The 12,338-nt window shown below is 43.0% G+C and overlaps 1 protein-coding gene across 1 annotated transcript in view; it reads right to left on the reverse strand.

The window, feature by feature from the left end:
* The window catches only part of BMPR2 (bone morphogenetic protein receptor type 2), a 111,203-nt gene that overhangs the window by 67,722 nt on the left and 31,143 nt on the right, over nt 1–12,338 (reverse strand). The window lies entirely within an intron of this gene.

Below are 12,338 nucleotides of genomic sequence, written 5' to 3' on the forward strand. Positions count from 1 at the left end.
TTTAGCTGGAGATGGCGGGGACTGAACCTGGGACCTTTTGCATGCCAAGCAGATGCTCTACAACTGAGCCACAGCCCCTCTCCTCTTTTTACCTCTCTCTGTCACTCATCTAATAAGAAGGGCAATTCCCTGTTGAGGGGGGAGGAAATTTTCTTATTGAACACTGAAAGACACAAAATTGCTCAGGGACTCCAATACCTAAGTTTTACATTATATACGGTCTTGTCAAATGCTTATTTTAGTCAACACCCACACCCACAAACCTCTATTGTTTTCCACTCATTTGTTTTTTTTAAAAAAACTGAAATAATTTCATTTACAGTAAGCAAGGTTTGAACACTCTCACAAGAGCAAAAGCATTGCACAGACATGTTTTAATCTTACCTTCTGAGCACACATTTTAAAATTGTTAGTGAGACATCAAAAGCTACAGAAGTGGACTGTTGCCTTTTGCGACAGTTTAATAAATAAATTGCTACACAATCATGGCAACAGAAATGTTACTTGTGTGAGTTGGTGGATACTGAAATCCAAGGTTGCTTCTAAGAATCCAGTTAAAACCAACAGGCGCAGTCATTTCTTTTCTTCCCTTCCCCCCTCCTTTGGTTCTCAGAGAAAATGCTGAGGTTTCATCCAGCGCTCTGAATATCTGGCTAGAATCCAGGAAGCACTTAATAAAGCCCTGGCAACTCCCTTGCACTACTGACGCCTCTACAGAACCACAGACGGCCCTATCACATGGAAAAAGAACCACACACAAAGCTACTTTGGACAGAAGTAGCCTTTTAGTTTCAATAGGGGTAGGACGACCCAAGAAACAGAATGGAGCCTTGATTACTTACTGTGAAGGCTCCTTCTCTCCTGAGGCGAAGGGCGTCTTGAGCAGTGGGTTGTTTTCCTTGCTCCATTTGGGGAAGGCAGGACTAAATCTAACTTCCTGTCTCCCTGGGGGGAAAACAGCCTGCAGAAGCCCAGTTACCGGCTTGCCTAGCTCAATGGACAGGAATGAGAACTGAAAACTGATACCATTAATAAAACAAACAACAACAAGAGTAAAGGGAAAACTAAGGAACCTTAGTTTCGCTCAGCTAGTGGAAGACCTTTGTCCTTGTGTATGCATACTCTACAAGTCACTATTAGAAGGTTCGGTATTCTTTTCATTCCTTACCCAGGGTGGGCAAGACGCCCTTCGCCTCAGGAGAGAAGGAGCCTTCACGGTAAGTAATCAAGGTTCCATTCTCCTCTGAGGCAAGGGCGTCTTGAGCAGTGGGATGTTCAAGAGCTCCCATACGGGTGGGTTAGGAACCTTCTTCAACCACATGCTGCAGGACCCTTCTGCCGAAGGCTGCTTGTGCCGAGGACCACGTGTTGATCTTGTAGTGTTTAATAAAGGTAGAAATTGTAGACCATGTGGTGGCCTTACAAATTTCTTCTAATGGCGCTTGCTTGTTAAAAGCTGCGGATGTAGCTGCACTACGCAGAGAGTGAGCTGTGATGCCATCTGGGACTGTAGTCCCACTGCTTCTATGATGCAGTGTTTGAGAGTGTAACTAATTGCTGCTGTAGACATCCGTTTTCCTTTAGTGGGATTGTTGATGCCTATGAACATGTAGTCCGATTGTCTGATATCGGCTGTTCTACTGATGAAGGTGCGTATTGCTCTCCTAAGATCCAAGGAATGCCAGGCGCGTTCCTTAGAACAAGATGGTTTTGGACAAAATGATGGTAAATTTATTTCCTGAGATTTGTGGAATGGCGAATTTACTTTTGGACGAAATGTCGGATCTGGCCTCAGGACCACCTTATCTCTGTGAAAAACACAGAGACCCTCTCTGATGGATAGAGTTCTAATCTCCGACACCCGTCTAGCCGAGGTGATAGCCACCAAGAACAATACCTTCATCCAAAGATACTTGAGAGACACTGAGGAGAGAGGCTCAAAGGGAGTGATAATAGTAACAGGAAGAACAGTCCTGTATTCAACAATGTAAGCTAAATATATCAATGTAGGCTAAATATACTATAATATCCTCATAGTGCATGGTATGTTATAATTTAACAGAAATTGAAATTAAAATGAACAATAAATTCCCATATTAGACATACAGTTTGCCCATCAGTGGAAATTTCTTTCTGACCTCAGAGGGTTCACGATTCAATCAGTGGGTAAATTCCTATATTGCTCTGGGTTTATTGTTCATTTTAATTTCAATTTCTGTTAAATTATAACATACCACGTACTATGAGGATATTATGTTTATTTTGTAGCATGTGGTTACTGTGGCAATTGGCCATAAATGTAAGGCTTCCACTACCAGAGTGGTGTCCCTATTGAAAAGTCTATGGACTACTTTGGTGACTGACTCAACAATATTCAATGAGCTGAGGAAGGCTTCTTCGAAACGCAGCCAGGATCTAGAGGGTGCGTTCTCCTTGCTTGAACCTTCTAACTTGATATATTTAGCCTACATTGTTGAATACAGGACTGTTCTTCCTGTTATTATTATTTTGCTTACACTGTTTAATAAAGGATTGTTCTTCCTGATATGGACTGTAGTGAATTTACACACTTTGAATATTAAACTGAATTTGAAAAATTGATATTGAAAATTTACTATTACTAATTGATGTTTATGGAGTTAATAAACATAATTATAACAGTACGATAAATAATATTTGAGCTGGTGTGTTGTTTTAATTATCAGTTAATACTATAGCAACACAGGTTTATTGTTGAATTGAACTACCTGGAGGCTGGCAACCCTAGTCATGATGTGGAGACAATTAATACATTCAACAGCTATACAGAAATAAAGAGAACAGACTTAGCTGTTAACCAGGAAAAATTTTCAGGTACAAATGGAAATTCCGCATTGCTCAGAACTACACATCAAGAACTAGTTGTGAATGTTTTCACCGTCATGGAGAACAACAGCATCCAGCAAAAACAAAATCACTATTCAGATATTGTTCAATTAACAAGTGATGCTTTGAGAGTATATGTAGCTGAGATGCAGATAGGGTTGCCAGGTCCCTCTTCACCACTGGCGGGAGGTTTTTGGGGCAGAGCCTGAGGAGGGCGGGGTTTGGGGAGGGAAGGGACTTCAATGCCATAGAGTCCAATGGCCAAAGGGGCCATTTTCTCCAGGGGAACTGATCTCTGTCAGCTGGAGATCAGTTGTAATAGTAGGAGATCTCCAGCTATTACCTGGAAATTGGCAACCCTGGATGCAGGTCATCATTGATCAGTACCTGAACGTTGCATATCATGGCAAAATGTATCTGATATTTTATATCTCGATAAAGGGCACCGCCCATGTTGCCTCCTCTTGGAAAAACTAGGTAAGGATTGCCAACACAAGTGATTTTTCATGATCTCACAGGAACATATAACCAGATTTCACTTTATCCACTACCCAGTGCCTTTGCCTTTTCAAAAGGTTGCTCATGAGTACAGGTTTTATTTCAGATGGCCCTACTGATGGGTTGTATCTCTCCCCTTCAATGGTCTGGTGCAGGTAGAAGAGCCCTCGCCATTCTGCAGTTGGAAGAACTGAACACATGAAGCTGCCTTATACTGAGTCAGACCCTTGGTCCATCAAAGTCAGTATTGTCTACTCTGACCAGCAGTGGCTCTCCAGGGTCTCAGGCAGAGGTCTTTCACATCACCTACTTGCCTAGGCCCTTTAACTGGAGATGCCGGGGATTGAACCTGGGACCTTCTGCATGCCAAACAGATGCCCTACCACTGAGCCACAGCCCCTCCCCAACTAGACTCAAGTCCAGCAGCACCTTAGAGACCAACAAGATTTGTGGGGTATTCAAGAGTCAAAGCTCCCTTTGTCAGATACCTGCAATTAGATATCTAATTACCTGCACCATTTTGCCATCAGATATATATAACTTTTCCATTTCCTTCGCAAGTTGTTTTTAAAAGAGCACCTTCCAATATGACAGTTTTTCTCCGAGAACTCTCTCGTGCCACTTTTTGCAGGTGTGGAGCAAGAAAAAGAATACAAGTGGGTTGCTCAAGACGGCCCTAGCTGCCAATTTTAAGGATGGAAGGCTGAACTGCTGGTCTCAGAGGAGCCACAATAGCTTTAACTTACCTACAAACTCTATTACAGCTCACATTGCTGAAAAATACACACTGTAAAATCTTTATTACTCTTTGCTCCCAAATCTCAGCATACCTAAAAACGGACTGCTTTACATTACCGCTGATTTATGCTGTGAGAGCTTTCTTCTATATCCCTTTTCTAAAACTCACAGGGAAGAGAGACTTGTATGTCCACTGCAATCCTTAACAGGGGGCCAGCAGCTGCCATGGTGGCTGCCGATGTTTCCCTGGTAAAATAAAAATTTTATTTTCAAAAGAATAAAGGAGTGGTCATTTAAAAAAAAAGGGTAGGGCAGAATGGGGGATTACAATAATGCTTCACAAATCTTATCTACTGTTCAACTATATCGACAAGAGTATGTATATCTACCCTGGGTATAAATATACCTTATATCCTGATACATTCTAAAGTATACTGTATTTATTGTCTGTTTCTATTTTTCTATTAAGCTCAATCAAAAATACACTTTAATAACACAATTTTGATGTTCTCCATTTCAAACTCCTCATAACTTATGTTATTCTCATGTAAGCATAATGAAGTCTCCAGTTTAAAATAAATTATTCTCTGGGTCTTTTATTTACTACATTAGTAGTTTCACCATCACAACATATTCTGCCAATTTGCTCTTCTATTCTTCTATACTGGGACTTTCATCCAATTTCCATTTTGCAGCTAGTACCACTCTGGCTGCTGTGAACGCATATATGTACAATTCCTCAGACACCTTTTCCAGTGTTGCTGGCGTCGACCCAAGTAGCATATACTTAGGATCCAAAGCTTAGTTTTTAACATTATTTGCATTGCTTTATGAACTTGAATCCAATATCTTTTCATAATCTTACAGGACCACCAGGAGTGAAAGATCCAGCGTGGTGTTGTGGTTAAGAGCGGTGGTTTTGGAGCAGTGGACTCTGATCTGGAGAACCGGGTTTGAGTCCCCACTCCTCCACATGAGCGTCAGAGGCTAATCTGGTGAACTGGATTTGTTTCCCCACTCCTCCACATGAAGCCAGCTGGGTGACCTTGGGCTAGTCACAGTTCTCTCAGCCCCACCTACCTCACAGTGTGTATCTGTTGTGGGGAGGGGAAGGGACGGTGATTGTAAGCCGGTTTGATTCTTCCTTAAGTGGTAGAGAAAAACCAACTCTTCTTCTTCTTCTTTGCATTTCCAGCAACATCCACTTCCTTATCTCCTTTCAAGATCCTTTTTGCTTTTGGGGCTCCTGCGGTCCATTCCCAGTCTCCCCTTTCCTATTCATCCCTTTGCCATCATTCACATTCCTGGTGTCCCCTTTCTCTGCCTCGTTTTCTCTCTGGAGTCTCTCTGACCTTAACCCCTACCCTATGCCACTCCTCTAGCTGCCTCAGAGGTGCGCTAAAGGGGACAGAAGAAATTCCAGTGGTGGCGATGGAGAGACCTGAGCTTCCAACTTCCCCCTGTGAAATCTGAACAGCAGCCACAGCTGGATGCTGGCTTCCCTGTTTGTATGCATTTGCTTGAAGCTACTTCGCTACCACCACCCTGCAGAAAGGAGGCAGGAGAGTAAGGGACTGTTGCCACGAGAAAAGAAAGTAAATATGAGAAGGGCCAGAAGGGACAAGGGAAAAGAAGCAGAAAAACTGAGAGTTTTGCTTCTCCCATCTCAGCTAGGAAAACCCACCCCAAGCTCCAACCACCCGCTACGTCCATGCAGACACCAATAAGAAAGCTTCAGCTGATGCAGAAGGCAGCAGCCCATTTCCTAGCAGATACAACATAGCCAGTGTGGCTAAGAGCGGTGGACTTTAATACAGAAAAGTGGGTTTGATTTCCCACTCCTCCACATGAAACCTGTTCGGTAACCTTGGGCCAGTCACAGTTTTCTCAGAGCGGAAGCAGACAACTGAAAACCATCTGTGGCCTTGAAAACCCTACGGGGTCGCCGTAAGTCAGGGGTGACTTGAGGGCACACACACAATATCACCAGTGCTGCAGCGGCTGTTGGAATTGACCCGCAAGGTGCAGAATCTCAGGAAGAGAACCTCACATGAACACATGAAGCTGCCTTATACTGAATCAGACCTTTGGCCCATCAAAGTCAGTATTGTCTACTCAGACTAGCAGCGGCTCTCCAGGGTCTCAGGATTGAACCAGGGACCTTCTGAATGCCAAGCAGAGGCTCTATCACTGAGCCATGGCCCCTACCCAATCTCACTGGCTGTCCATTTCTACCAGGTTTGTCACACGGTTGTGTGCTCCTGAACTGCACTTAAATATATCCAAAGTATAAACTCAGGGCTTGTATTCTACCCTGAAAGCCAGGATTTCAACCCCTGGTTTAAGCTTGATTGGGAATCCTGGTTTGAGCAGAAGAGTACAAATTGTAGCTTGCAGTTTGGACCTGGTTTGGTGTGAAAGCAGAAATCTTCCATTAGCTGGCCACATACAAAAGGGGAGAGTGGAAATCCAAGGATTACTCAGGCTGTCTAGACTAGCGACAAAATATGCCTTGTAATTATATCGGAATGATGCCACAGTGCATCATTCTAGATGAGATAAAAATCAGAGTGCTGCTTCCACCACCGGAAAGAAGGGTCCGCTAGTCAATACCCCAATACGTTTTCAGACAATAAGACAACAGTGTATTCATTCCCTTAGCATATTATAGAGAAGAAGAGTTGGTTTTTATATGCCGACTTTCTCTACTACTTAAGGAAGAATCAAACCAGTTTACAATCACTTTCCCTTCCCCTCCCCACAACAGACACCCTGTGAGGTAGGTGGGGCAGAGAGAGCTCTAAGAGAACTGTGACTAGGACAAGGTCACCCAGCTGTCTTCATGTGGAGGAGTGGGGAAACCAATCCAGTTCACCAGATTCACATCTGCCGCTCATGTGGAGGAGTGGGGAATTTAACCCTGTTCTCCAGATTAAAGGCCACTGCGCCAAACCACCGGTCTTATCCACTGAACCACACTGGCTCTGTAGGGCTATGTAGTGGTCAAGGTTTAGAGTTAACAGGTTGCTACTAATAGATAAAGGCTACGTAAATGTTTTAACAATATAATGGACTATTCCTAGTTTACTGAGCAATAGATTCATAGAGTATTTTTACATTTATGGTTACGAACACTAGGTCACCATATCTTCAGACTACTTCAGTTCTGTGTCACCTGCATCTCCAGATCTCTCTTACTGTTCTTATAAACAGGTTTCAAATATCCGCTACGTGTAAGGTGAATAACAAAACATTAACAATAGTTGGTAAAACATAAGAACATCTTGACATGCAAAGTCCTCAGATATCAGAATTCATCCACAAGCAAGGCTGGAAAAATATTTCCTATTCCTAGGCACTAGCCAGTGTTTCAGACGGCCAACATCAAGCTTTTAAGATGATGCTTCATGGGACTAAATTCTTACAACCAGAATCTTCCTTCCTGTTCAGAAATTCAAGCACCTAGGCGCCAAAGCACTTGGGTGAATAAAAAAACAAGTCCCAAAGTATTAAATATTAAAATAAATATTTTTAAAAGTCCAATCCCCAGGTTTAGATTATATAAACAGGCTCCTAATTTTTTAAGAGCAGAAAGAATACATTTTAACTACAGAGAGTGTAACTCCCTTATCGCTACCAGCCAAGAGAAATAAAAGGTGAAAACCATGCAAGCAGACAGGAAACCTCGCAACAAGAGGTGTTATAAAGCAAGCCCTTTGAGTGTTATTACTATTATCATGCCAATAAAGGTGACTGAAACTGGGTGGGGGAGCCCTTTGAGTGGAATATAAACCACAAATAAACAAAAAATGAGTTAATTATTCAATGTCTGTTCTTCCACAGACCAGGCTTTGGGGCTTTCCTGGCTTTCTAATACAGAATGTAAAGTTGTCGTACTAAATGCAAATGATACACAAATGATCACAACAAACAAATAGCAATAAAAACACACATGCTTGCATTCTTATACCAAACACATTTCTTATTTTCTTATTGACAGCCAGCGTGGTGTAGTGGTTAAGAGCGGTGGTTTGGTGCGGTGGGCTCTAATCTAATGAACCGGGTTGCTTTCCCCATTCCTCCTCATGAGCGGCGGACACTAATCTGAAGAACTGAGTTGGTTTCCCCACTCCTACACATGAAGCCAGCTGGGTGACCTTGGGCTAGTCACAGCTCTCTTAGAGCTCTCTCAGCCCCACCTACCTCACAGGGTGTCTGTTGTGGGGAGGGGAAGGGAAGGTGATTGTAAGCTGGTTTGATTCTTCCTTAGAGAAAGTCAGCATATAAAAAACAACTCTTCTTCTTCTTTGTCCATATCAAATATGGTATGGATATTTTCCCCAAGATGCAGCAATTAAAGGCTACATGAAATATGGTCTTTGAACCATCAAAAACTATTGGAGCAGAAACACTGGGCTTGTCACTTTAGGGCTTCACAAAGATTCTTACACTAAATTACATTGACACTGGCTAGAGACCAGTAGCTAAACTGGTAATCTGGACAAGCAGCTAAAATTTGATTCCAGCAAAACAGATTTCTAATCTAATATCAGCCATGACTTTATTTAGATTTAACAGCGTGCCAAGCAAGGAAATGGAACTGTACACAGGGAACGGTTAAGAGACCATGAGAATCAACCATATGACCCCTCTTTTTCCAGCAACTTAGCTGCACATTATTTAACCGATCTAAATACTGCCAAGAGGCAGCTCGATCAAGCTTGACATATTGAATCAGAATCCCAAGGACCAGACATTAAAACTATGAGCTCTTATCTAAAGAATTTACCATTTCTATCTCCCTTCCGATATTTAGACTTCTCTAATTCTACAATATTACCGCTTATATTCATATGCTCTGGAATATCGTTAGCCCCCCACATTAGCGGTATAATTAAGATTAACAATTTTACTAGTCCACTGGTTTTAGCAAAAATGCCTATTATGGGATAGCTCGGTTAATGGCCTTTTAAGCAAGGGTAGTTGGAAGGGGCCATACAGGCCATCTAGTCCAACCCCCTGCACAATGCAGGATCAGCCTAGAGCATCAATGACAAGTGCTTGTCCAGCCTCTGCTTAAAGACTGCCAGTGAAGGGGAGCTCACCACCTCCCTAGGGAGCTGATTCCACTGTCAAACAACTCTTACTGTAAAAAAAAAAAAATCCCCTAATATCCAGCCAGTACCTCTCTGCCTACAATTTAAATCCATTACTGCAAGTCCTATCCTCTGCTGCCAACAGGAACAGCTCCCTGCCCTCCTCTAAGAGACAGCCCTTCAAATACTTCAAGAGAGCAATCATGTCCCCCCTCAACCGCCTCTTCTCCAGACTAAACATTCCCAACTCCCTCAGCCTCTCCTCGTAGGGCTTGGTCTCCAGGCCCTGATCATCCTCATCGCTCTCCTCTGCACCTGCTCCATTCTGTCCACGTCCTTTTTGAAGTGGGGCCTCCCAAACTGCACACAATACTCCAGGTGTAGCCTGACTAATGCAGTGTACAGGGGAACTATGACATCTTGCAATTTGGATGTTATGCCTCTGTTGATGCACCCAAAGATCGTGTTAGCTTTTTTTGTTGCTGCATCACACTGGCTGCTCATATTTAACTTAGCACAGCAAGTCATTGGATATCACAGTACAGTAAGTCAGTTCAGTACAGGGAGCACAGTAAGTCACTGGATATCACAGAGCAGTTGTAAAAACACATTTACAATCTTCTTGTTTATATTCATGGGGGGGAGAGAAAAGTATGTTTTTTAAACCAATGTCCTTGCACTCTGATAACGAATAAAATCAGACTGTTCTGCTGTAGATAAGAAAGGGGTGGTGAGTGCCTGAATGTTAGCAAGAAATGAAAACTGAAGGGGGGGGGAATGAACAACAATCAAGAAATCTGGCAGAAAGTTGTTCTTTTTTTGTGGGGTTTTGCTACAAGGGATTTGGTAAATGCATTCTTGTTCGGCGCAAGCAAGACTTCTTTCCACATGTGTGTGTGTGTAAAGTGCCATCAAGTCACAGCCGACTCATGGGGACCCCTTTTGTGGTTTTCATGGCAAGAGACTCACAGAGGTGGTTTGCCAGTGCCTTACTCTGTATAGCAGCCCTGGACTTCCTTGGTGGTCTCCCATCCAAATACTAACCAGGGCTGACCCTGCTTAGCTTCTGAGATCTGATGAGATCAGGCTAGCCTGGGCCATCCACATACCCTCGCATTAAATTTGAAGGTGGCATCCTTTCCAGTTTGAATAAACCACCACATGTGTATATGTGACCAATTCACTTGTGGATGTTTTAACGTTCTGAAAATATCATTGTGACAGACAGGTTAGGTTCCACCTCTCCCTAAGAGTGACCAATGGAAGCCGACTGAATGTTAGTGAGAGACAGCTGGAAAACAGCAGTTGGGAGTCAACAGTGAGGGAGTTACACAGTAGAGGGTATATCTGGTTGAGTGAAGCTGTGGCGAAGAGCAGTTTCAATCAAACTGGGGGGGGGAAACAATTTGTAACAAAAGATACCAAATGCTGGAATAAGGGAACAGTTCAAAAGTTCCATGGAAAAGAAACTTCGTAACATCTACCTTACTTTCTTCAGGGTTATGTTCAACCCATAAATAAAAGTTAGCTTCTTGTGTAACCCTGTGTGGTAGTTGTCTCAGGGAAAGAACCCACCCACCCCACACCCACGCACAGGCTAAGATCTCAGTCTATATATATATTTGGGTATGAATACATGGTGGCAGCATGCAAATAGAACAGTGTTTGAGCCTCCAATCCCAATAACTCTGTGAAGTTTCTGAGTGAGGGGCGATTATTAAAGGGAATGGGCTACCCTGTCTGCTGATGTCTCTGTGAGAGAAGAACCTGAGATGTGAAATGGTCCTGGCTCTCTCTATATTTCAACAGAGACAAGAAGGAAGCAGCATGTGATGGTCTGATCTACTTGTAACCCTGAACCTGAGAGAGAGAGAGAGAGAGAGAGAGAGAGAGAGAGAGAGAGAGAGAGAGAGAGAGAGAGGTTGCAGAGGATGGCAGGCACTCTGCGTGAGTGAGAAAGGGGCATCACAATTATATTTTATTTTTTTCCAGAGAGGCCAGCAACTGATTTGTAATTCTGTAGTGTAATACGTTTCGAAGTAAAGAATGTTCCAGAATCTTTTTTTTTAAGTCTGCCAGATGCCATTAGTTAATTGTCGCAAAGTAAATATATTCTTGTAACCTGGAATGTTGCCTCTTGCTGGGGAAAAAGAGCCTGTTGTTTTTACAAGGGAAACTCAACTTTCAACCTGAATTTCACCGCTGAATAACTGTGCAGCTGAATTTCTTCCTGCAGTCAAAACGAGCTTAAATTAGTTGAATGTTTGGTGGAGTCACGGAGCTTTTCAGCTAAAATAGCCTTTGAACCTGCCCAAAGAGCTTGGCAACAATACTTACATAAGGTTAATGAAGCAGAAAAACAACAGGATCAGCAGTAGCACCAACAGAAGGAGACGTAATAAAAATTCTGCCTTCCCCACTGCAGCTAAGATGGCACAATGCCGTCTCAACAGCGCTCGGCTGAGATACTGCATGCCCAGACGCAATCAGGAGATTCCATCTCCTTATTAGTTGAAGTGTATTATGAAAGCTACTTTTAATTTAATCTCCTTGCACAGTTCTTCATTTTCTTCATAGAGCCAACATATATTTCAAATGTATACGTTTTGAAACGTTTTTAAGTGCAATTACTTAAATGCAAATATCAGTTAAACTGGACTAAACACGCAGCAGTACAAAACTCATGGCACAATTCAGTCTGTTGGTCGTGAAGTTGTCTCTGTGTGTTATTACTTGAAGGCAATTCAGCTCTACAGTTGTTCCAGTCCCAGCCAGATGAAGGCATGCTGGAACACACAGCTGCATTCTGAGACACCCACACACACACCAAAGCCATTAACTTCTGCCGGCGCTCATACAAGGACACTGGCAGACAGACAAACACATGCATGGTGGAAGCCTTTCTTTTGCTAACATCTCAATCCTTTAACTCAGGACCACTAGAGTGTAACCTAGGGTTGCCAACATCCTGGTACTAGCTGGAGATCTCCTGCTATTACATCTGGTCTCCAGCCAATAGGGATCAGTTCCCCTGGAGAAAATGGCCGCTTCGGCAATTGGACTGTATGGCATTGAAGCCCCTCCCTCAACCCCAACCTCCTCAGGCTCCACCCCCAAAACCTCCCGCCAGTGGTAAAGAGG

The sequence above is a fragment of the Euleptes europaea genome, chromosome 15, assembly GCF_029931775.1.
Source record: "Euleptes europaea isolate rEulEur1 chromosome 15, rEulEur1.hap1, whole genome shotgun sequence".
Lineage (NCBI taxonomy): Eukaryota > Metazoa > Chordata > Lepidosauria > Squamata > Sphaerodactylidae > Euleptes > Euleptes europaea.